The following is a 26,571-nucleotide window of genomic DNA, read 5'->3' on the forward strand; positions in this document are numbered from 1 at the left end:
TATAAATTGTGTCACTAAATCATTGTGATATCTTAGAATGGCTTGCAAGCAAGAGGTCTCTGCAAGGATCCCTATATCTCATCTTTAAAAACCTTCTCAGCAGCTGTATCTAGGCATATAGCAAAATAGCAAAAACTCACCGAGCATATAGTATTGCAGAGTGGAAACCAAATCAGAACATGGTATTTATATTGTTTTCTAATTCATATTTTCAAGAAATCAAAAGAGAAAATGTAAGAGTAATACTTCCATTTAAAGTGGGAGGAAAAGGAAATGTGGGGAAGGGAAGAATTAAGAAAGCCAGAGGAAAAAGGAAAAAAGGAAAAAAGGAATTAAAGAAGAAATAATAAGAATTAGAAAAGGAGGAGAAAGGTTAAGAGGAATGAAGGAAGAAAAATAAGGGTAGAAGGAAGGAGAGGAGGCTAGGAAGAACTAGACATAAAAATTGAAGGTAGGGAAATTTAATTCATTAAAACTTCTTGATTACAGGAAAAGGCTTATTCTTTGAATGTATGCCTTCCTCATTTATTTGCAGTATGAAAAAATCAAAACCTCTCTTCTACTTATTTTGCAATATACCATACACTATCATTTTTTTTTTCTGGTACTAGTGACTGAAACTGCAGGCACTCTATCTTTGATGTATATCCTTAGCAATTTTTACTTTTTTAAAAAAGTTTGAAACAACATCTTCCTAAGTTAGCACACACTGACATTAAACCTATAATCCTTCTGTCTCAGCCTCCCAAGTACTGGGATTACAGGTGTGTATATGGTCTGAGCATTATTGGTGATTGTAGTTATCCTACAGTGGAAAGGAACACCAGAACTTTTTTCTACTAACTGTAAATTAGTACCCACTGACCATTACATTCCCATTTATCTTTTCTCCTTTACCCTCCACAGCCCCTCATAACCATTATTGTAGCTTCTAATACTATGAGAAACAACTTTGGCTTCTACTTATGAGTTTAGGTGGTGTTTCAGTCAGCATCCTCACTGCTATGATCCAATAATGCAGACCACCACATAACTCAAGGAAAGAAGATATATCTGCTAAGAGTTTTGGAGATTTCAGAAGCTCAGTCCATGTCAGTCCACGTCTTCAGAGCTCAGGGCATCATGGTAGGAAGCAAAAAGAGGGAAAGAACAAGGCTCTACATTCACATCATGGAGGCTGAAAAGAAGAGATAAAGTAGAAAGAGGAGGAACCAGATATAGTCCCCAGGTTACACTCCTAGATACTCCTCCTCAACCCAGCTCCACCTCCAACATGACTGCCTACTCTCCATGAGTTCTCCAGGAGCATTAAAAATCCAAACACTACATGTAGAACTTGTCTTTCTGTGTCCAGCTTACTTCCCGTAATATTTTCCAATTCCATCCACACTGCCACATATGACAGGCATGGTTTTATCATTCTTAATGGTTGAATAGTTTCTACTGTGTTTCTATACTACATTTTCTTAATCTGTTAATCCGTTGATGGGCACATTGGTTGATTCCTTATTTTCACTATCATGAATAGCGACACAATAAATACAGGAATGCATGTATTGCTTTGACATACTGATTTCATTTACCTTCAGTATATAGTAGATCAGGTAATGGTTCTATTTTGAATTATTTGAGAAATCTCCTTGCTGTTTTTCATAAAGGCTGTAGTAGTTTTCATTCCCATCAAAAGTGTATGGGTCACCCCACCTTTTAAAATGGAACTGGGGACTGAACCCAGGAGCATTGTACCTCTAAGCTACATCCCCAGCCCTATTTATTAGTCTTTTTGTTTGTTTGTTTGTTTTGAGACAGAGTCTCACAGATTTGCCAAGGGCCTCCCTAAGTAACTGAGCCTCCAGAATGCTGGTTTTACAAATGTGAGCCACCATGCTGAGTTCCCCTTTTTTAATACCATCTCTAATGTTTATCTTTGGATTTTTAAAATTACAAAGATTTGCTTATCTGTAATTCATTTTAAGCTTAAGTAAATACATTAATAAATAATCACTAAGTACCTTATTTCCTAGAGTTCTAATTTTATTCTACTAGTATCTTCACTTGACTTTAGTACCATAAATTTTGACAAATCATGTGTGGGAAAATGTTGTTTGACTAATGATTTGGTGAGCACCAACTCATTATCAAGTCCATCTCAGGGAATGTCTGTCAGTGAGTTTCAGAAAGAATCTGCCCTGTTGATCTCCATGAATGTGTTCTTTAGACCTATGAATGGGAACTCAGGTTACACATGGGTCTACAGACCAAACTGTATGGTTTAATTTAGTATAGTATATAAAAATGAAAGAAAAAACTTGGTTTTAAGTTGGGGTTTGACACTGTGAGTTAAAAGTGATTTGGTTAGCACTTTTGGTCCCCATTTTGAATCAAATAGGGAAAGTTGGATCAGATCTTGTCTCAAATTCCAATTTGGTAAGTTGGTGGTAGTACATCAGAGTGTAGAAACAGATACTAAGATTGCATCGAGGCAGAGTGAGAATAAGGGTTTCACTGAATGACTTTGATCCAGACTTACTCCAACTGACTAGCTATGCCTGTTCTGGCCAAGTAATGACATATGTGCCTTAATTATTTTGAAAGGTTATATTAGATTTAACTGAAGAAGTTTCAAGATTATTATATAATTTTTAGAACCAGAAATAAAAATTAAAATGTGAAGATTCAAACTTCTCCTAGTTCTTTTTAAGATGTAAGTTGTTGTGACTATAGTCATCCTGCTGTTCTATTGAGGACTAAAACGTATTCCTGTTATATAACTGTGTTTTGGTACCAATTAACCATCCTACTATCTCTCCTTCCCCGTCCCGCACCCTTGCTATCTTTCAATAATGACCATTCTATCCTACTTTTATAGAATTAAGTTTAAGCTTAGAAAAATGGGTGAAGGTATGCAGTATTTGTCTATCAGTGCCTGGATTATTTTACTTCACTGAATGTCCTTCAGTTTCATTTTGCTTGAAAACAGCAGGATTTTGTCTTTCTTTATTGTTGAATAACATCCTATTGGGTATATATTTCACATTTTACTCATATATTCATTTGCAGATGGAAATTTAGTTGATTACATATCTTATTTAAGAATAGTGCGGCTGGGTGTGGTGGCGCACGGACCTAACCCCCACGCTTGGGAGACAGAGACAGGAGGATCGTGCTGGTTTGAAGCCAGCCTTGCTGGCTTAAGAGCCCCTGTTTCCAAATAAAAATATAAAATAGGTCTGGGAGTGTAGCCCGGAGGTAGAAGGGTTTCCAGGAACCCCAGTACCACCAAAAATAAAAAAAAGTGCTACAATAAGCATCTGGGTACGGTTATCTTTTTTACATGGCAATTTTGTTTCCTTTTGATATTTATTCAATAGTGGGATAGCTGTATCAAATTTTAGTTTTATTTTTAGTTTTTAGAGGAATTTCCATAGTGTTTTTATAGTGACTGTACTAATTGACATTGCCAAAAATATGCATGAATATTCCTTTAATTTTTAATCCTTTTATTGGTACATTTCAATTATACATGTTAGTGAGATATCAAGGTTTAATGTGAATCAAACATACATGCACACAACTCTTGGTGTATTTCTCTTGGCCTTGACCCCACTTTCACCTCCACCCTCCCAAAACTTGTTATAAAACTCATAGTAATACTTTCATATATTGGCAGAGTATTATTTGAATATTTTTTTCCACAATCCTACTTTATCCTCTCCCCAATTCCCTTCCCCAACCCACTTCCACTACTTTGAACTTTTTGGTTATAGCTATTCTGTGATTAATTCCTCATTATGGTTTTGATTTGCATTTCTTTGATGACTGTATATTTTCTCTTGAGAAATGTCTATTTAGGCCCCCTCCCTTTTAGATACACAGAGGGATTTGTTTAGAAATTGGAGTAAAGAAACAATTCACAGTCAAGAGAGAATGCATACTACCTACAGAAAGAAAGCCTTTCTATTGCTCATTTTTTCTTCTTTTTATATTTTTATTGGTTCATTGTAAATATATATCATAGTGAGACTCAAATGCAAACATATCTGAACAGGTACTTAAAAATTTTTCTTCAGATATTACCTTGATCCCCCTTACTCCCAGTCTATACCAGTGAGACTAATATTGTTACTTTTATATATGGGACTAACATGTTTTAAACTGTTTTCTTCATCAATTCACCGTTTTTCATTCTACATCTCTCTCCTGTAATCCCCTCCACTATTCTAGTGGTCTCTCTCCTCTTTTACTTAAGTTCCCATTTGTTTTAAATTTTTCTTTCTAGCATACACATGAGAAAAAAATATACAGCTCTTGACTTTCTGTGACTAGCTGATGTTACTTAACATAATGTTCTCTACTTTTATCCATTTCTCTGAAAATGACATAATTATGTTTTTAACTACCTATTTTAAAAATTGGATTTAATATTAGAGCTTTCCATTAGTGATAATTTATAAAATCATAGATTTTGTCGAATAGTGATCTTTATTATTTTTATAAAAATAAATAACTCAATATCTTCATTAACTTAAAAATAATTTTAAAATAAACTTTTATATTTAGGCATACTGTGTATATACTACCTTTTGTCTACCTCTGATAATATACATTGTGATTAATGATTCTGACATGAGTAAAATTTGTTTCTGGAAGGTGTGCAGTTTTGTTCAAAGTAAACTCTAAGGCCAGCTTCTTAATGTAAAAATATAATATTTTATGAGGATAAAATGGCTCAAAATTGTGTTATATTTTTAAATATTTAGTTGACAAATATTTTATCATCAATTTTAGTCTTTATTTTTATTTCAAATTTCTATTAATCTCAAATTTAAAGCTAATTCTGTGATAGAAAACCATTAAAATTCTATTTACTTCATCTCAATATTTATAGTATTCCTTTGAAAAAGAAAAGAAATGAACTTATACTTTCACTTTTCTTTTATATGAAATTTTTGGTCTACAATTACATAATATCAAACTTTATACTTAAGCATAAGTCAGCATTGTGAGAATAATTTAACTCATACAAATTCTAGAGATATTTGTGAAGGTTGGAAGACTGTCAACACTTATCTTTTAATACACTGAAAACTTTATTTCTTGTCTTATAGTATCATTACAATTTTATTCTTAAAATACAAGTCTATCTTTTCTGCAATGAGTTGGGCCCATGAGAGGAACTTGGCCTCCTGCTCTTCAGGAACCGAGTCCTGCTGTAGTTAGTAGTATGTGAGTGCTTACAGGGCTCTGCCTTAGAATGAACAGCATCTGCAGATCCTCCTTCTTTATTCTCCCTAAAAACCCTAGAGTCAAAGCCTTTTACTCACCCATTCCAATTATAACTTCATAAGGTAAACGCTTAAGCATTTGGCATGTATTTTTCTTACAAAAGTTATGCTTCTATAAACGTCCTATTTGACAATACATATATAGTGTGCTTTTAAAAGGTGACCAGGGGCTGGAAAGATTAGCAGAGAGGGGGAGATGGAGAGAGAGAGCTTAGTTAACATGGAGAAGGTTGTTCAAGTAAAATGTGTTAGTGATATACTGTACAATGGGGTCTCTGTTAGCAATATCATATTACATATTTCACATACTTAGAAAAGCAGATTACTCATGTTCTTTCAGAAAAGGAATGATAAAGGTTTAAGGTAATAGATGTGCCCATCACCTCAATTTGATTATTATATAAGGTATGCACATATCAAACATCCTGTTTTATATCTAAATACATACGATTAGTATGTGTCACTAACACAATTGACTGAAAAGGTAAAACGCTAAGATGTAGTATCCACATTGATCTGAAATGTGTTTTATTATTTCTGAAAGTGCTTTGAATTTCTTCTCAGTCAATCTTTTCCCACTTGGAATCCATTACATTCTTTTAATGTTTTTAATGGTTACATAGTAGTTAATGACATTTAATCATATGTATCCAGGATCTTATATTAGTTTGTGTTTCTATAATGATTAAAATAGTATTTTAATTAAAACAGACATTGATTTCATTTATTTATTTATTTTTTTACTTAGAATCTTTGAAATGTAATTGGGAGCCTAAAGGTCATTTTGTTTTCTTACCAGATTATTTTCCAAAGATGCCTTGACAATTTATATCCCTCAGGAGAATAATAAAATTCTTCCTTTATGTAAACTCTTCAAGAACTGGCTATATTGAGCTTTTGTATAAAGTCCAATGTCCTGGACAGTGTTATCTAATGAAACTAGTTAGCCATGCTCCTTAAATCCCATAAATCATTTTTCAATTAGTTTTACTTCATCAGTCACCCCTGAAAAAGGTGTATCAAAATTATCCATTATGTAGTGATTTTATAATCTGTTTTCTTTGTAATTTAAGAGTTTTGCTTTATGTATTATGCTACTGTTTTCCTTGGCTCATTAAGATTTATGGCTGATCTATTTTTATCAGGGTGTGAAAATTTGGTAAGTAAAACTCTCCTGGGAGTTTTTCATAAATACTGCTTTTCTTTTATTCTACTTTACTGGATGTTTGTTTTGCCAGTGCCACAATTTATTGGGCTTTGTTTGATATATTACTGCCCCAAGCTTTTTCTACTTTGATTTATCTTTATGTTAATGTGAATTTATTACAAAATATATAGCTAACTTAACCCTATAATAATGAGTTTATCACTTAATGGGGCAGGTTCCCTGAAGTTTTATGTTGGATGCTATTCCACGAATGTTAGGCCTGACTAAGCTCCTTTTTTGTCTCAGCTCCATTGTGTAAGCCTGGAAGTTTTCATTGACACTTCAAATTATATTGCCACAAGTTGGATATTTATTACACTATTTTGACCAGCTTTTTCTCAGTAATGATCAGAAATAGTTATACAATATCTTTATATTCTAGGTATTTTCTGAACATCAGGATCCCCATCCTTTATCACCTATTTTCCTCATAGTCATTTGTCCATTTTCTATTTCTCAATCCATATTTTTTCTGTTTTTCACCACATAATCCCTTGATATTTGCTGAAACTGTATCTGAATACTCTTTTTGAAATATCACTTCTACCTATATACTCTAAGTGATGTATTGATATTCTCTAAGCAAACCAAGATGCACTGAATGATGCCAACTTAAAAGAAAGCACAGCTCTCTTATATTCCACTTACCTTAAGAACAAGAGTTTGAATTCAAAGGTAACAGATCCTACCTTTTGAAATACTGTTACTTGGCAAATAATCTTCTTTAACTATAAAGACACATACAGATTAACCTCATGGAGACCAACGTACAATATTAACACTAATTGAATAAAAACTGGTATAGCTATATTAATTCCACACAGAACTGATAATAAAGCAAGAAAAATCATCAGGGAAAAAGTGTATGTTATATTATGATGAAGGGGTAATGTCTCCAAGAAGACAGTAATCCTCAGTGATCCTGTACCTAAACCAGTGTCAAAAACAAGAGGCAAAATATGATAGAAGAACAAGGAGAAATAGATGAAGACAATATTAGAGTTTGAGACTTAACACCTCTTCATCAAACGTTGGCAGTTTCATCTCACAAAAAATAGCAAAGATATAGTTGACATCAACAGCACCATCAAGAAACTGTATATAATTGACATTTGTTGACACATTTATCAAACTAGAAGAGAATACACATTTTTATTTCTCTCAAATGGAGTATTCACCAAGTCAGATCACATTTTTTTTTTAACCACAATAAGCAAAAGTAAAAGCAAAGCAAAAATCAATGGAATTGAAAACAGGGAGGGAAAATCGACAAAACCAAAAGTTTGTTTCTTGCAAAAATAAATAAACTTTTAGCCAGGTTAATTCTGAAAATAAGAAAATACACATATTACTAATGTTAGTAGCAAGTAGAAGACATCACTACAGATTTCATGACCATTAAAGTGATAAAATTGTGATTAACTATACCCACAAATTTGATTATATAGACAAAATGGAACTATTCTTTGAAAGACACAGTTTGCCAAAAGTCAGATAAGAATAAGTGGTCTACCTTAGTAGATCCATGTCTATTAAATGAATTATTATATAATAACTTTGTAAAAGAGGAGATACAAGGCCTAAAGGAATTAACTAGTGACTTATACCAAACCTTTAAGAAAATAACATTGATTTTATATAACATCTTTGAAAGATAGAAATGAAAGGAATGCTTACTAATTTATTCTCTGAATCCAAAATTGCCCTCAAAGCAAAACTAAAAAAATTATTCAAACTTTTTTTAAGTCAGCAGGGCATGGTGACTCATGTCTATAATTCTAGTGCTTGGGGAGGCTGAAATAGAAGTATCATAGGCTTGAGGAAAGTCTCAGTGAAGTAGCAAGATTCTTCAGTAACCTATAGAGACCTTTATTCAAAACAAACAAACAAACAAAAAACTCCAGGGAAGTAGCTCAGGAATAGAATGATCTTGGGTTAAGTCTCTAGTAACACACACACACACACACACACACACACACACACACACACACACAAAAGTCTACAAGTTAGTATATCATACAAACATAGAAATACAAACATCCTCAATAAAATATGATCTAGTTAATTCTAACAATGTTGTCTTGTTCAACATTCTTACTAATATAATCCAAAATACTGACCACACAACTTAGAATTAAATGGATTTATTTGCTCATAGAATTTTATAGATTTGGGGATTCAGTCCAAATGAATCTGGAATTTCTGGAGCTTAAAGCATGGCAGCGAGAAACATAGAGAATGGAGAGAGCAAGGGCTCTGCTCTCACATCATTTAGGCCAGAAACACATCATGTAAGCTAGAAACAGAGCTTCAGCAAGCAAGGGGATTCAAAGATAAAATCACTTAGGATATACCTCCAGGGACCCACCTCCAACCTTTCCTGTGTAGGAAACCCATCACAATAGATTTAATCACTGATGGAATTACAACCTTCATTGTTTAAGAACATCAACTCTGAACATTAATACATGGACTCTTCAAGGGACATCCTGTAACAACAACAAATGTGTAAAAAAAGATTGTAAAGCATGATCAGCTTTATTCCAAGGATGTAAGACTGGTTCAACATTTGAAAATATATTAATGTGATCATATAATTAACAAAATAGAGAAGAAAATAGTATAATCATATCAGTACATGCAGAAGAAATGTGACAAATTTTAGCACCCATTCATTAAAAACACATTCAGCAAACTAGAAACACATGATAACTTCTCAAACTTCTATGAAGAACACATACAAAAAAATTCCTATAGCTAACATGTTTTTTGGTGAGAAACTTTTAGCTTCCTTGCCAAGATCAGGAAAAAGGCAAGAATATACCTTCTTTTCACTTCTGTTCAACACATTCCTGGAAGTTCTAGCTCATCTCGAAAGGCAAGAATAGAAAGCAAAAGGTAGAAAGACTGGGAGTAGGGATTTTAAAATGTCTGTTTGCAGGTGGCATGGTTGTCTAATTTTAAAACCTGAAGAAATCAGAAAACAACAACCTCAAAAAAAATCCTCTTGTGATAAATTTCAGTTATAGCAAGATTGTATACAGTGCTAGTATACAGATAGGACCAATCATTTTGTGGCATGAACATTTTTCAGCAACAAGTGAAATTTTATATTACATGATCATTTATGTAATACTGTTCATTTTGGCACGCAAGAAATAAAATGAGAATAAATATAACAAAGTATTGTATAAGTTCTACATATCAATTTAACAAGGTATGTTTAAGATCAGCATGAATAAAACTACAAAACTGAGATAAGAGAAATCAAGAAAGAGCTGAGTAAATGGAGAGATTGTGTTTTCATGATAAGAAGACTTGCTATTGTCAAGATGTTAACACACGCAAAATATATAATTCGATAATGAAAAAAGATAAAAATCAGGAGACTCACACTACCCAATTTTAAGATTATATTGCAAAGATTCAATCATCTATTCAAAAAGATCCTAGTTAAAGAGTAGGAAAAAATCACAAGTCATAGAAGAAATATTTGAGAAGTTAGATAAAATATAGAAATAACTGAGATGTTAGTCAAAACATTGAAAATTGCTCCGTAAAATATACTGTTCAGAAAATACAATCAAAAGGCACACACTGGTAGCAAACCTTACACATTTCCTACTAAATAAAGAGCAATTATCCAATATATACAAAGAGCAATTAAAATTTAGAATAAAAGGAACAACCACAGTAAAGTTTTGTAAAATATCTGAACAAATATCTTACTAAAGAGGATATACATAAGACCAGTAAGTATATTAAACAATATACACGAGAATTGCCAACTAAAACAAGAGTGCGATGCCAATACTCACCTTTTGGAATGGCAGAAATTTAAAACACTAGCAACAGCAAATGCTGGCAAATGCAGAGGAACAGAAACCTTCTTTTAAGTTGGGCATGGTGGCACATGAGACAGGAGGATTGTGCAGGTTCGAAGCCAGCCTCAGCTACTTGGTGAGGCTCTCGGCAACTTAGTGAGACCCTGTTTCCAAATAAAAAATATAAAATAAAAGAAACCTTCTTTTATTGCTGCTGAGGACGTAAAATAAGATAATTTTGAAGGACAGTTTGCATGCTTCTTACAAAGCTAAGCATGTGATTCTTCAATTACACTCAATAGTATTTAAGCAATTGTGAAGAAAATTTATGTCCGCACAAAAATTTGTACACAAGTGTTTACAGAAGCTTTATTTATTATTATCAAAATTTAGAAGTAACCTAGATGTCAAAATGGTAAATGTATAATAAACAATAGTTCATTTGTGTAATGGAAACATATTCAATACTAAAAAAATGAGCAATCAATCATGGAAAGAAATGAAGAAAATTTAGAAGCATATTAACAAGTAATAGAAGCCCATATCAAACAAGAAACAAAGCTGTATGATACAAGTACATAAATTACTGAAAAAGGCAAAACTATGGAGAAAAAATTGATCACTGGTTTCCAAGAGCCAAAGGAGAGGAAAGAATAGATAAGCATAGTAAAACTACTTTGTATTACACCATAATGTTGATGACATATAATTACCCACTTGTCAAAATCAGAATACACAACTCCGTGAGGAGGTAAACCACGCTCCTCATGATGATGGCATGTCAGTACACGTTCTATGACTGTTCTACTTAGTTGTAGATGTCAGGATTTATGGAGCCTGTGTATGGTGGGTACAGAGGGGATAAGGGAACTCTACTTGTATCTCAATTTTTGTGAATATAATGCTCCTCTAAAAAATTAAAGTATTTTTTTGTCAACATCTTTTCTATGCCATCTCCTTAGAAAGCACTTAAAAACTAGCTGGGCATTGTGAGACAGGAGGATAACATGTTCAAAGCCAGCCTCAGCAGTTTAGTGAGGCTTTCACTAACTTAGTGAGACTCTGTTTCCAAATAAAACATAAAACAATGTCTGGGGAGTAACCCTTAGGTAGAAAGGCCCTGGGTTCCATTCCCAGTACCACACACACAAAATAATGTACTTAAAAACTATAAGTGTATGAATTAGAGGGCTTAGGAGGTGATCAAAGTAACACTAATTGTTCTTCCACTTAAGTGTTATGGGGAAATACTATGTTTTCCTCACAAACCCCAAATATTGTCAGGTGATGCTAATTTTCCTTTCATACAGTTGATTATTTTCTTGTTCACATTCTCTATAAAAATCAATTGTACTATCCTAGAAATACCTATTATGAATCTTGATTTTGTGAGAAAATAATCATCATTTTTTTAAGCTAACTCTAAACTATACTCAGGTTTGGTTGGTATCTGCAACCAAATTCGAACCTAGTCCATAGAGCTTACAATGTATCTCCTGCAAATTAGATCTATACCTGCCTCCTGAAAATTATCGCTTTATGTTTACACATACAGCCCCCAAAATCCCTGTCCATATTGACCAAATCTGGCACATGTAAGCCCTCAGAGCTGTCAGTCTTCTGGAATAGGAAGGAGCATATTCTATTATCTCCCTATTGCATATAGACTTGGTATCATGCCATTTCTTTTATATTCCACAAGTCTCAAGAGTGTCACACTTATAAATGGCAATCAAGTGTATACAATTCTAGTCTTACTATTCATTGATTTAATGATGTCAACATGGTCTGTGTATACTACTAATAAATAATAGAGACAGAGTAACGCACAGGAAAAAGTAAATACATAAATCCCAAATGGGACAATATGGAATACATAGAATTCACCAGAATAGGACCATAATTTTATTTCTGGAACAAACCTATATCACATCCTCTGAGCTAACAACTTACACATTAAAATATCCTTGAGGACAGCTTCTTGTGGGTGGTCAGATAAATTATTAATTTCTGTACTGAGAATATGAGTTTTCACACCTTATACTCTTAATGAATGGCTGGCTTTTTGTATTAAGAAATTGCTGCTATGTTAATCATTGATCAAGAGTATATCTCTTTCAAAAATCTGAAGAAACCAGGGATTCACACACAGGAACTCAGTGGTATAGAAGGTATTGGGGACAAAGTACCGCTGACTTTTCTAGTATTTGGGGAGAGGATTCCTGGAGAGAAAAGGTTTCATTGTGTGTGTGTGTGTGTGTGTGTGTGTGTGTGTGTGTGTGTGTTTAAATTGGCAGGGATACAAATGTCCAGCAGGTCTGGGTGTCTCCTGGCAATATTCTTTTCTTGAAGTTACCATAAAATTTCTATCAGATTCATACTAGGGAAGGAATGCTAAGACCAAGTTAGCATAATTTTGCAGTTTTCCATTCACTTGTAATTCTCTTCAGAATTAGACTGCTTTTTCTGAACAGGTGCATGTGTTAACAGCAGTGAAATGACTGGTGGGCTTAGGTTTCTTAGAAACAACATGGCAAAGGAATCATCTTTTCTCATTGTATGTACTTAACGGTGTATACCAAGAGCTCTCATTTATATACTAATAACAAAGAGAAGTATAGGGATTGTTTCCATGTCTCCCATTCTCCAACCTTCCCCTATTTTAGGATGAGATTGACTAGCATTGGGTCAGAGTGTGCTAAAACATAGAAAGTTGGGCATAAGAAGAAATTCCCTGTAAGGACCCCAGATGCTGGGATCTCTGATGGCTCCTTCATCAGTCCATTTTAATGGCAGGCTTCTATATCTTTTTAAAACTCAGGACATTGCAGTCATAAAGCTACGATCTCAATAACTTTGACAACTAAAAGTCAACAAAGTACCTGATGAGTTTCCACATACAAAACTTTTATCACTGAAATTATTTTATTTTCTGCTTTGAACAAGTGGAATTACATAATTTTATATGTTTCCTCCTTTAACTTTGGGCATGTAGCCAGCAACACAGGAACAGCTTTCTTCTCTTCTGAAGCTAAATACAAATGACACACACAGTCTCAGGTTTTTACCTTTGCCTACAAATCTCACCAATGTCTCACCTTCTTGGGAGGAGAAATACAAAGTGATGGAGAAAAATAAGCTCTTTTTAAAAATCAAAACACAGTATGAAGACTCTGTTCTTATCCATTATGATTTGTTATTCATATTTATTTCTATTTGAACCAGGCCAGCCCACAGCTGGCTAGTCAACACACTATTTCTATGAAAACTATTAAAATCTGTTAGTCTTTCCTTATGGTAGTACAGAATGCATGTCCTTTGCTAGAGTCAGCAGAGTTCTAGAGTACAGAATGGATTTAGTCACCAACCACCTTTGCAAGATTTTCTTGAACAGGGCACAGATTTTGAAATGTCTTGGTGGCTCTGATTGTAGCAACAAAACATAATTGTTGAATAAAAATATGAAAAGACAAAATAAATTTTACCACTGCATATTTTCAAAGGACACAAATTATATGTATTTGTTGTGTATAAGTGATGCTTTGAAATGTGAATACAATGTGGTATGGCTAAACTGAGCTAATTAAAAAATACGTCTGTGACAGGAGGTTCCCAGGGCTGAGGCTGGCCTCAGCAACTTAGGAAAATTCTGAGCAACTTTTAGTGAGACTTTGTTTTAAAAATATAATAGAGCTAGGAGTATAGATCATCCCCAGTACATCACACAACACACACACACACACACACACACAAACACACAAACACACACACAAACACACACACAAACACACACACACACTGCATCACTTCATATATCAATTGTTTTTAAAATTGAGAACATTTAAAATTTACTTAAAATCTGTAACCACACATTTTATAAATAATTAACATATCTATGCAATCTCCTTTTATATTTTAACATATTTTACAATAAAATACAAATATATATGTAGAACAAGAAAAATTATTTTGGATGTTTTTAACTTTTCCTTTTGTTCTATCCCCCTTTCACCACAAAGAAAGTATGCTCATATACATAACTATTAAGGCAAATACTATCATCATTTACTTAAGAGTTCAAATTAGTATTTATGAATGCATGTTTAGTGACCGAGAAATGTCATTGTTGACTTTAAGATCAATTGATAAGTTCAAGGAAACAATAATATTCAATTCTAGTTAAATAAAAATTGAATTAGATTTGACAAGTTGTATGAAATTCAGTGTTTTTCAAAGCATATTTTTTCTATAAAATCAGAAAGTCATTTCATTTTATTCAAGTGAAAAGAGATCCTGATAATATATCTAAAAAGTGGGTAACATTAATTAGAAGGAAAAATAAAAAACAGATCCACACACAAAAAAGATAAGGGAAATTTTATTGAGATCTGATGTAGCAGCCGGGCGTGGTGGTGCACACTTGTAATCCCCATGCTTGGGAGGCTGAGACAGGAGGATCACACAGGTTCGTAGCCAGTCTTGCTGGCTTAAGAGACCCTGTTTCCAAATAAAAATATAAAATGAGTCTGGGAGTATAGCCTGGAGGCAGAAAGCCTCTGGGTTCTACCCCTAGTACCACAAAAAAAAAAAAAGAAAAAAAAAAAGAAAAAAAAAAGAAATCTGATGTAGCAAAAGGAGATACACCTTAGGAAAATATGAATACTATAAAATAACTCTATGTGTGTGTCTATCTTTTCCAAGGCCTAGGTGATCTCTAGATTGACTTATCCTGCCTTCGGTTAGAAAGAAAAAAAAAAAAAAAAAAAACGAAACAAAACTTGGCGATTGAAGAACGTGGCTGAATGTTCTTGGCCTTTAGTCTATTGTCAATTTAAATTTTCTAAAACTCTGAATGAACAGTGAACCCATTCTGGATTCTACATGACACTGAATTTCTTCTGGGGATAACTAGTTCTATGGTAAGCAATTATTGTGCTAGTTCATTAACACAGCTGATCGCTGAGGCAAACTTAAGGAAAGAAAAAACTGCTGAATATATATACAAAATTATGAATATTTCTATCATGCAAAATAAATCAGTGTAGAAAAAATCATACACTAAAATTATTGAAACAGCAGCTGGGCGTGATAGCACACACTTGTAATCTCAGCATTCGGGAGGCTGAGACCAGAGGATCGTGGTTGGCGGAGAGTCTCAGATACTTAGTGAGGCCCTCTGCAACTTAGTTGTTTCAAACATAAAGAATAAAAAAAAATTAGGGCAGAGGGTGTAGCTTGGAGGTCAAATGCCCCCGGGTTCCATCCCCAAACCCGCAAAAAATAAAAATAAAATAAAATTATTGGAATAGCAAATAAGTTGTTACATGAAAATATAGTTACCAAATATAATATACACAACGTTTAAATGGTTAATATCCTTAATACATAAAGTTATTAAACATAACTGAGAATAACAGACAAAAATTTTAAAAAATATTCAAAGACACATCAGCAAATGTTTATTTCAATCTGATAAATTGTGTGTCCTCATCAATAACAAAAGTGATTAGTGAAACCATTGTAAGCTGGAGGTGGTCTGTATTTATACACATAGTAGTTCCACTTTACCTGTATGGGATATTCTCCAAGACCACCAGAGTCCACCTGAAACTACTGATTATACTGAACCCTAGGAACAATCACTACAAAACAAAGAGAGTGAGTGTGACAAGGTGGATAATCAGTGACTGTGGATGAGTACTGTGTAAAGCACAGATACGCGGGGCAAAGGGATAATTCACATTCCACGTGGGGTGGGGCAGTGTGGAACAGGACAGTACAACATTTTGACAGGCTACTCAGAACAGCGTACAATTTGAAACATAAGTGATTTATTTCTGAAAATTTCCACTTACTTTTCTCAGATCACACTTTACCAGTGCTAACTGTACTCTGGAAAGAGAAACAATTCACAAAAGAGGACTACTATACATGTAATGGCCAAATTCCCCTTGTTTTTTTTTTTTTTTTTTTTTTGGTTAGAATAGATATATTTCTTGATTGTGATACCCATGTCCATGATTCATATCTGCTTACACTAAACCTTGCATAGAACATGGCTTCACATCATTAATCAAGATTAGAATATGATTATATAATCAGGAACTATGAATAAATGGTTACTTCCTCAGTCTGTATTTACCAACAGGAAGAAATATAATCCATTATTATAATAAAAAGAACCAACAGAAAGAAATATAATCCTTTATTATTATAAAAAGATACTGTTATATTCTTTCTTTCAAGACATTGGACTTTAAGGTATTCTGTACAAAAATAGCACTCTGTGTGTGTAAGTGTAAATATTTGCTAGTACAATTTTATTTCAATTTAAAAGTCTTTCCTTTAAGGAAACCATTAATTTAATTGTATTTCTGACATTCTTTGTAATTTGTGTTTCTATTTATTATGGAAAGTATTTTAATACTATGGAAAGAATGAGAGGTATGAGTCAAGAAGAAATATATAATTAAATAATGAAAAATAACATCAAATATATACATAGTTTTAAATGTCCTAAGACATCCTTTATTTGTTATGCTAAAATGTGTGTTTATTACCTTTAAATAATAAATAAAATGCATTATAGTGAATTTAAGTTCATTTGGGGATACAATCAATCATTTTAAATATTACATTAATAGGAAATTATGGATCTGTGTCCCAAACTTACCACACGGCGTTCCCGGGTTTTGGCACCACTTGTTGCGTCCCTAAGGCTCCGACCTGCAGAGCCCCAGGAAAGAAGACACAAACGCCGAGTCTGCTGATGATGCTTCCTCTTTAATGCTTCCTCCTCAATGGGCACATCAGGCAAATATATATCAGTCTCATAACCCCTCCCTCATCACTCCACCAACCCCAAGCTTCCCACAGCTAGGGCATGCACATTTCTAACCCTCTCATAGGCAGGCTGTTGGTAGCACGAGGTGCTGCGTCACTGATCATCCATAGGGCGCCTGATAGGGCTCACTGCGCAGGCTCAGGGCACCGCCAGCCTTGTGAGCCTCGTGACTTGGCAACATGCCTAGGTGCCATCTTGAGCCACCGCCCCATCCCGGTCTAGCCGAGTGGGCCCCGACAGATCTGTAGTAGTAAATTTAAAAGTTTATAATTGAATCAAAAGCACCAATATAATTAAAATAATTATTTCTTCTTATACATCTTAAAAATCTTCTCATCAGGCTTTGGAAGATGGCAGTGGCTGCGGCCACAGCAGCAACCATGGCCCAAGCAGCAATGTCTGGCAGCAGACAAACATGACATGTATTCCTCTGAGAAACTCTGGACAACAGATTTTGGTTTAATATCTGATTGGGACAACATGCAGAGACATTTCCAGCCATAAATTTTTATCTAAAATACAAGAGAGAAGAGCTGGACCCAAGATGGAGGCAGTGGCCAGTATTCAGAAGTGGCAGACAGATCCATTCCAATCTGCCTTGAACTGTTGGAGATATCTCCCCCACCAAGATGGCGGTGGTAGCAGCCAGTATTTGGGAGAGGCAGACAGATTCAATCCAATCTATCCTAAACTTTTTAAGAAATTTCCCTGGAAGTAGAAGGCATCTGTCCCACATGCTCAGGAACTCTGGACAACATACTATGTAAGAAAAAGGTTCTGGGCTTGTGAGAGGGAGTTCCACATAGGTGGGTCATCCTGGAGCACCACGAGTCCCAGAAGACAAAGGCATTCTCTGGCCACCGTGCTCTTCTGCACAGTGATGAAAAGCAGTGTGCTCTCAGAGCAGCAGAACCCACTCTCTGTGATGAAGCTGTGGGCCTCCGCTCTTGGTGGGGAGATAAAAACCATTGCTGCTAAGTACTTGGGCTCCCAACTTCTGCAAAAGACATGTACTTTTTTATTAAAAAATATTGAAAAGGAGCCGGGCATGGTGGCATACTCTTGTAATCCCCATGCTTGGGAGGCTGAGATAGGAGGATTGCACAGGTTCAAAGCCAGCCTCAGCTACTTAGGCTCTCAGCAACTTAGTGATACCCTATTTCCAAATAAAACATAAAATAGGTCTGGGAGTACAGCTCAGAGGTAGGAAGCCTCTGGGTTCCGATCCCATTACCACACACACACACACACACACACACACACACACACACACTACACACTACACACACACACACACACACACACACACACATGTTGAAGAGGGAAGGAGATGGGGGTGGCTGCGGCTGCAGCGGTGACAGTTGACAATGGCCAAATAGGACATGCATTCCTCTGAGAAACCCTGGACAATAGGTTTTGGTTTGATAGCTGATTTGGACAAGATACAAAGACATTTCTAGTCATGACTTACTATCTGAAATATAGGAGAGAGAGTGAAAAATGACAGAATTAGCGGCAAGATGGCAGCATGGCGCCCGCCACTGCAAGAAAAGTGATTTTTGTAGGGATATCCCAAAAGAGATCAGAAGGTAGACTGCTCCTTTCCGACATTCACAAGACTTCTTAACAACAACATACTCTAGAAGAGACCAAGGAGGTGCTGCATGGGCGGCCAGTATTCAGAAGATGCAGACAGATCCAATCCAATACACCTCGAATTTTTTATGAAATCTCCCTGAAAGTAGTCTGCTCCTTGCTGCACATGCTCAGGAATTATGGGCAACATACTATGTAAGCAAAATGTCCAGGGAGAGTCAGAGGGAGCCCCGCCCGCATGGCCGGGCTGGCTTGCTGCACCATTTGTCCCGGGAGACCTTGGCACTCATGGCCACTGTGGTCCTCTGCGCTGCGCTGGGGGCAGAGGTGTGCTTAGAGCAGTGGCTCCTGCTCTCCATGGTGAAGCTGTGGGCCTTTGCTTTCGGTGGGGAGATAAAATCCATTGCCGCTAGATATTTGGGCTCCCAGCTTCTGCAAATGACACATACTGTTTTCTCCTACTTAAAAAAATATATATGAAAGAAAAAATGGAAACCTCTGTAGATGTCCTGCCCGTGGTGATGGGGACCGGATCCACCACATGGCGAGGCCGGGTCCAGAGCTAGCGAGGCCAGCCTGGAGCCTGTCACATGGCAGGGCTGGGACAACCCAGGCCTGCTCCACAGCAAAGGGCCAGCAGGTCCCTGCACCCATGCAGCCAGGAAGCACTAGAAGCTGCCACTGCCTCACCTCATCTCTCAGCCGATTCCCAGATCCCAGTGACCTCTATTAAGAAAATTGGCTGTGGGTGGTTCATCTTGTCAAAAGTGATTTACCTTCTGGCTTTCCGGATTTCAGTAAATGGAAATCAGTGTGGAAATTAAAAGAAGAACTTTCAAAGAAGAAATAAACTAATTTATTGGCTGTGGAGGAATAGAAGCTCTAATACATTATTGGTGGGATTTCAAATTAATGCAACCACTTTGGAAAACAGTATGGAAGATCCTCAGAAGAAGGAAAATGACTTACCATGTGATCCAGCAATACCATCTCTGGGTATCTACCAGAAAGAATGAAAACCAAAATACCAAACTAATGCATGAACACTCATGTTCATAGCTGCACAATTTACCATTACCAAACTATGGAACCAGTCAAGATGACCTTCAACAGATGAGTGGATTACAAAACTATGGGATGTGTACACAATGGAATTTTGACAGTCACAAAGGAGAACAAAATTATGGCATTTACAGTGAAATGTCACAAAAATAAGAAATCAGAGGCTCTCCATAATGTGCAAAAACTAGGGAGCAATGGGTAACAGGAGGAACTCTAGATAAAGAAAGGATCCTAAAGAGGAGCAACTAAGGTGACTTATCTGAGGGGATGGGAGGGGAAAGAAGGAAACTCTTTCAAGCACATGATGTACTTAAACATATCAAAGTCAATCAGGAAACCAAGCATGGGAAGGAGGGAGGAGAGGAAGGAAGGGTTTAGGAATTGGGTAAAGGCTGATTGTGTGATGTGTGCACAAATATCTCCACAAGATTTTTTTTTATCCCATTAAGATGTATGACTACAATGCACCAATAAAAATTTATTAAAAAATCTTCTCATCATGCAAATTAGGTCTACCAATTATTATGTATATCCTTTGGATAAAGAGGCAATGTATGATTATGTTTCCAGAATGATGCATCTGTTCTGATGTGATTTAACTACTCATCAGTGACTATAAATTGTTGGGTAATTTTATTTGATTGGCAAAATAATTTTAGAGAAGTTTAAGCAATATTTTTGCATATGTGTCTGGATTCTGGATATACATCATATTTCCTGAGACATGTCAACCAAAATCTTAATAGTCTAAGAACTTTATAAATTATTTAAGTTGACCCTAGGGAAAAGTTACAGTTATAACTGAACTTCAACTTAGCATTGTCCAATATGTAATATAATTGAATTTTATCCTTTAAAATTCTTCGGTTTATGTAACAGTTTTATTATTTTCTTTTCTTAAATTTTAGTAGTGGGGGTGGGGCCCAGGGGTTTTTATACCTCTAAGATACATCAACAGCACTTTTTATTTTGGTACAAGTTCTTGCTAAGTTGTTGAGACTGGCCTCAAACCTATGATTCCTCCTGTCTCAACCTCCCAAACACTGGCAATACAAGCATGCACCACCATGCCTGGCTTGTCTTTTCTTTTAGAGAACTTAAAACATCATTCTTCCTCTGTGATGTGGGTAGCTATCCTTGAAGTAACTCACAAAAGCTTTGGTCTTGTCTTACCGGTGGTTTCTCTTTTATGTAAGTAACAAGCAAATTCTGTTGACTCTCTCTGATTTAGTTATACAATCTGACTGGCTGCTGTTGCTCTCTTTACCACACAACTCTAGTCTGTATGTCATGATCTTCTAGAGTTTTGACTGTGATAAGGACCTCCAACAGATCTCCCCGTTCTCTCCTTTGGTGCTTCTCGTGAATTTCCATCGCATCTGCTAGAGGTCTTCTGATCACAATTATTTAATGACTCTTCATATTCACATTAAAAGCTGATCACATTGTGGTCAGAGAATATATTCTGCATATTGCCTGTCTTTTATATCTACTGAGGTATAACATGTTCTACCACATGTTTTATCTTGGAAAAGGTCCCATTTGTGCCTGAGAAGAATGTGCGTGAAGCTACGTCTTGTCTCTGTCTGTTAGAGCCAGTTGCTTTATTATGTTGTTCAAATCCTTTTCTGTTTCCTTACTCAGTTCCATATGCTTGCTTTATTATTTACTGTAGAGCTTTCTGTTTTGCGCTTCTCCTAGTTTTACCTTCAACTATTCTGATGGTCTTACATGAGATGCTTACATACTTATAATATCTTCTTGCTGCATTTAAACACTTATAAACTTATGCCTTTTTGTCTCGCATTTTTATTTTAAATTTATACTTTTGTTATAGTTTAGCAACGCTTGCTTTTTTATTAAATATAATTTTCTGTGTGTGTGTGTGTGTGTGTGTGTGTGTGTGTGTGTGTGTGTATGTGGTACTGGGGGTGGAATCCAGGGGCTTTTCTACCTCCGGCCTATATTCCCAGACCTATTTTATACTTTATTTGGAAACAGGGTCTCACTAAGTTTCTGAGAGCCTCACTAAATAGCTGAGGCTGGCTTCTAACCTGTGTGATCCTCCTGTCTCAGCCTCCCAAGCCTGGGATTACAAGGGTGCTTTACCATGCTCAGCTTTAAATATCATTTTCTATGCTTGCATTTTCCATCTACTGATTTTTTTTTTTAGCAGTACTGGGGATGGAACTCCAGGGCAGTCTACCTCCAAGCCTCACCTGTGCCCAATTTTTTTAGTCTTTATTGTTTGAAAGAGAGTCTCACTGAGTTACAAAGGGCCTCCCTAAATAGCTGAGGCTGTCTGTGAATTGTGATCTTCTGGTCTCCGCCTCCTTAATGTTGGGATTACAAGTGTGTGCCACCACGCTCAGCCCTCTCTTGATGATTTTCAATGTATAGTCCTAGCATATTGTTGGATCAAGGGCTTTTCTATACTCTGCCAATCCATCTTTTCATTGAAATTATAGTATTTATAAGGTAATTACTGATAAAGAGAATTTTTTGATACTTTGCTATTTGTTTTGTTAAAGCCTTATTGTAACTTTCTTTTGCCTCTTTTCCTGCATTAATGCTTTCTTTTGTGCTTGGTGGATATTTTTTGTAGTGAAGCATTTACATTTTCTTTTCATTTCCTTTTGCATGCATTTTACAGTTTTAGTGTGATTAATGTATGGATTGAATTTAACATTCTCAAGTTATAATACTATTATTTGAATTTATGCCAGCCTAGCTTCAATAGTAAACCAAATCTTTATTTCTTTATATCTTTTCATATCTCTCTACTTCCTTATATACCCACCTCTCTGTTGATGTCATAAAAATTATACTTTTGTATATTGTGTGCCCTAAAATGTAAGCCAATAATTATTTTATATACCCTAGTCTCTAAATATTGTTATATGGATAGCAATATAGGAAGTTATAATAACAGTGTCATTTATAGTGATAATTTTAAAACAAAATAGAAAGTCACAATAATATTGTCATTTGTGTTGATAATTTTCAAATATATTACTTTTGAATTAGATAGTAAAGAAAAAAGTTATTATCATTTTATAAAACAAGTGGCTTTTATAATTCCTCATGCAAATTCATTTATTCATCCCTTTGTTTATTGCAAATTGGATGTATTTTTTGGTGCATACACTTAATGTTGTGCAAGATGGTAGAGGCATATATGCACACATCACTCATTTAGCTCTTCCCATTTCTCACCCCATTCCTCTTCTGACTTCTCATGTTTAACCTATTGATTCTACTTCTGGCTTCGAGGACTCACAGATGTAATTTTTGCATAGTAGGTCTAATGGTGATGAACATCCTCAACTATTGTTTACCAGAGATATCTTACTTTCTCCTGAACTTTGGAAAGGTAGTTTTGATGGATATTAGGTTCTTGCTTGACAGGCTTTTTTTTCTTCTTCTTTAACTTTGAACAAATCAAGTCATTGCCTTCTAGTTACCAAGGTTTTTGATGAGAAATCTTGATAATCTTGTAAGTTCCCTTGTATGTAATGACTTCCCCCTGATACTTGCTCAATCTCTCTGTCTTTCAAATGTTTTATTGTTTTGTCTCAAAAGTTCATCCTACTTGGAGCCTTCTGAGTTTTGTGGATGTTTAAATCCATGTCTTTTTAGCAAGCTTGCAAGGTTCTCAGTCACTTTTTCTTCAACAGTGCTCTTTCTAATTTCACCTCCTAGAATTTTTACAGAGCACATCTTGGTCCATTTACTGTAGTACCACAAGTGACTTATGTATTTCCTTTTTCCCTATTCAAAACTGCCTTTGAAATTTTCTTCAAACTTCTCACATTAAAAAGAGTTGCAATAATAGCAATCCCCTGTCTCTTTCAATATCTCTGTGGTCAGAAATAGCAGCCCTCAATCAGAGCACATATCTCTGATATTTGGAGGACAATACTAATTAAAAAAAAAAACTTTAGATATTATGTTATTCAAAATTTTAAAAGGAAAGAAATAACATCAAAACAGTTTTATATACCATAGCCTATTACTTGAGCTACAAATACTTTAAAAAAAACAAACATAAAAATATACAAATATTGCCTGTAAGAAAACAATTTTGGGAAGAGAAAAAGGTATTATATTATAGCTATCAGTGTAGTTGGCAGAATGTTCACAAGTATATTACCAAGAAAAATTTCAAAGACAGGCTAGAAAAAGTCTTTGATATAATATTTTAAGGAAACAAATTAATAGTAATATAAATAATTTTCAGTAAAACTTTTGCATTTAATATAATCTTTGTTAATGAGAATGTGAAAAAGAAAAAGGAACAAGTGACAATTACATTAAACAATTTAATATTCCCCAAAGATTTGAAAGAGAGAATATCTAATGTTTAGCTAACTGTTAAGAATAGATCATTGAAGCTGGGCGTGGTGGCACACGCTTGTAATCCCCATGCTTGGGAGGCAGAGACAGGAGGATTGTGCAGGTTCAAAGCCAGCCGCACTGGCTTAAGAGACTCTGTTTCCAAATAAAAATATTTAAAAAAAGGTCTGGGAGTGTAGCCCAGAAGTAGAAGGGTTTCCAGGAACCCCAGTACCACTAAAAAAATAGATCATTGAGCAAAGTAGCCCAATTTCTGTCTATGCATCCTCCAACTACTTCTCCCTGTGGCCAGTTACCATACTGGTGACTTCTTTTGGGATTTTTATTCTCACCACACATCATCTGCACATCTTCCTAAAATTATATTAGAAAAAAACACACACACACAAATAAACATGAGTTTAGGAGAAATATATAAACATAAGTATACATTCATATGGAGACATTGGCATAGGTATGCTACAGATTATACATGAAGGAAAAGTATTGTTTTAGTCACCATTTTCACTACACTTGTCTAAAGACTTGACCATGAAGAGAGAAAGATTTATTTGCTGTTAGTTTTTCTTAGAGAGCTTAAGGTTCAGTCCATGTGAGGCTGGGGACCATGGATCTCAGGGCATGGTGGTGAGAAGCAGAGAGAGGAAGGGCAGAAGGCTTTGGTCCTCATTCTGTGGAGGCTGGAAACAAGAGAGAGAAAACAAGGGGAGGAGGAATCATATACAATCCCTAAGGGTCCCACCTTCTCCAGCCATAGTCTACCTGCCTGGGCCATTACTCAAATAAGTGCATTACAGTGGATTTATCCACTGCTCATTTTAAAACTAAGCCCCAGTTTTAATGTAATAGCCCCAATATTGCTATCACATTTCCATGACAGCTATGGAGGCATTCTATTTTCAACCCATTACAAGAACCTAATCCAACTTTCTGTCTTTATCTTTTCCTTACACTCCCACTAGAATCAAAGATAAGGCACATTTTGCCCCTTTCTGCTATTTTCTTTTTTATGCATTTCTTCTGGCTTTACTATTTCATGGAATCTTCTGTTGGAGACATAATAGCCAATAGGCAATACTAATGTGACTCCTGTCTTCACCATGACTAATATGACTCCTGGATTCACCATTACTTTGCTGTCCAGGTAATGGGATGAGGGCTTTTATGGTTTGGATTTAGAATGTTTTTCTAGATTTCATACCTAAGGCAGCCATGTTGGGGTGGGGCTTGGTTACTGTGGCAGGTCCCTGAGGGGTGTAGCCTTAGGAATTACAAATTGTTTATCCTCCCTTGTTCTTTTTTTTTTTTTTTTTTTTTTTTTTTGAGCCTGCGTGATATGAAAGCATTCTTCTAGGTCTGATCTCCCTGCCAGGCCCTGAACCTGACCTAACATGGACTGAATCCCTAAAATTTCTAGAACTCTGAGCGAGTAAATTTCCTTCCTCTAAGTTGTTGTGGTCAGGTTTTTTTGGTCACAGCAGAGAGAATGCTGACCAAAGCATGGAACATTTCTACATTGTTCAAAACCACCCACGAATTGTTTGCAGAGTCATTCCTCTGTTCTAGAGGGCCAAGGGAACATGTTCTTCAGTCTCTTCTCCTTGAATGTCCTACCTGTAGTCACTGGTTCTACTACATAGAAACAAGTTTTGTAGAAAAAGGAGAAAAAATTTCTTCTGGAGGAGGTTAATACACAGAGAAAGGAAGCAAAACAACAGCAACACAACAACAACAGCACAACAACAACAACAACAAAACAGTAACAAAATAATAACAAAATAATATAGATGTAGTAGTTTGGGTATTTCTAAATTTTCTGTCCTTCATAAGCAAAGTTTACCTTTTTCTATAATAGCACTGTTTTTCACAGCTTTATTTATAATGCTTTTCCTTAGTTCTTTCCCAAGTGCTATTACACTGTACCCTATCTTCTAAAGACCTTACTGCCATATTATATCCAACTGCCAGTTAAATGCATGGAGACTTATTGGGATCTGCTTTCTATTAGAAATATCTAATATTTTACCATGGTAATTAAAAAAATTCAAACATTTTGGATCATTGAAATTCTTCCTGATTATTTTCACTGGAAATGACCATTAATATAATGGCTATATGTAAGAGTTACAAAGTCAAGAGAAAATAAACAAGAAAGAGTTGTTGCAATAAAATATGGAGATGCATAAGACAATGTGGTTAAAACAAAAAAATACAGAGCAAGAACACTTGCACGGAGAAGTTTACAGCTTTAGGACTGACAAAGACCTTAAGAAATACACATTGCTCATTAGTAGAGAAACCGAGAAGAGTAATGAGTGAGGTTTGAAGAGTAGGTCATAAAAGAACGTATCTGACACCAAGGCACAATGAAATGCAATTAAAATGTTCTCAAGACAA

This window comes from Muscardinus avellanarius, assembly GCF_963383645.1.
Source record: "Muscardinus avellanarius genome assembly, chromosome: 1".
Classification (NCBI taxonomy): Eukaryota; Metazoa; Chordata; class Mammalia; order Rodentia; family Gliridae; genus Muscardinus; species Muscardinus avellanarius.